Genomic DNA, 1,011 nt, shown 5'->3' with positions numbered 1-1,011 from the left:
GGCCACCATGAGATGGAAGCACATGGAGATGTTGGGTCACCATGAGATGGAGGGTCATGGGGCCACCATGAGATGGAAGCACATGGAGATGTTGGGTCAACATGGGATGGAGGGGGGGGGGGACACGGGGACACCACGGGATGGAGGGAGACACCACGGGATGGAGGGATCTGGGGTGCTTGGGGGACACCATGGGATGGGGGGACATTGAGGACACGAGGCCACCACGGGATGGGGGGACGTGGAGATCTTGGGTCACCATGGGATGGAGGGACATGGAGATGTTGGGTCATGGGGCTAACATGGGATGGAGGGACACCATGGGATGGGGGGACATGGGGGACACGAGGCTACCATGAGATGGAAGCACATGGAGATGTTGGGTCAACATGGGATGGAAGCACATGGAGATGTTGGGTCATGGGGCCACCATGGGATGGAGGCACATGGAGATGTTGGGTCACCATGAGATGAGGGCACATGGAGATGTTGGGTCACCATGGGATGGAGGCACATGGAGATGTTGGGTCATGGGGCCACCATGACATGGAAGCACATAGAGATATTGGGTCACCATGAGGTGAAGGCACATGGAGATGTTGGGTCAACATGAGATGGAGGGTCATGGGGCCACCATGAGATGGAGGCACATGGAGATGTTGGGTCACCATGGGATGGAGGGGCATGGAGATGTTGGGTCATGGGGCCACCACGAGATGGAAGCACATAGACATGTTGGGTCACCATGAGATGGAGGCACATAGACATGTTGGGTCACCATGAGATGGAGGCACATGGAGATGTTGGGTCACCATGAGATGGAGGCACATGGAGATGTTGGGTCACCATGGGATGGAGGCGCATGGAGATGTTGAGTCATGGGGTCACCATGAGTTGGAAGAACATGGAAATTTTGGGCCACCATGAGATGGAGGCACATGGAGATGTTGGGTCACCATGGGATGGAGGGGCATGGAGATGTTGGGTCATGGGGCCACCACGAGATGGAAG

At 56.5% G+C, this 1,011-nt stretch overlaps 1 protein-coding gene across 1 annotated transcript in view; it reads left to right on the top strand.

Annotated features, from left to right (window-relative positions):
* The window catches only part of LOC106900781 (neurexin-2-like), a 29,144-nt gene that overhangs the window by 21,747 nt on the left and 6,386 nt on the right, over nt 1–1,011 (top strand). The window lies entirely within an intron of this gene.

The sequence above is a fragment of the Calidris pugnax genome, unplaced genomic scaffold (assembly GCF_001431845.1).
Source record: "Calidris pugnax isolate Ruff unplaced genomic scaffold, ASM143184v1 scaffold880, whole genome shotgun sequence".
Lineage (NCBI taxonomy): Eukaryota > Metazoa > Chordata > Aves > Charadriiformes > Scolopacidae > Calidris > Calidris pugnax.
This window is presented reverse-complemented; position numbering and strand designations above follow the sequence as displayed.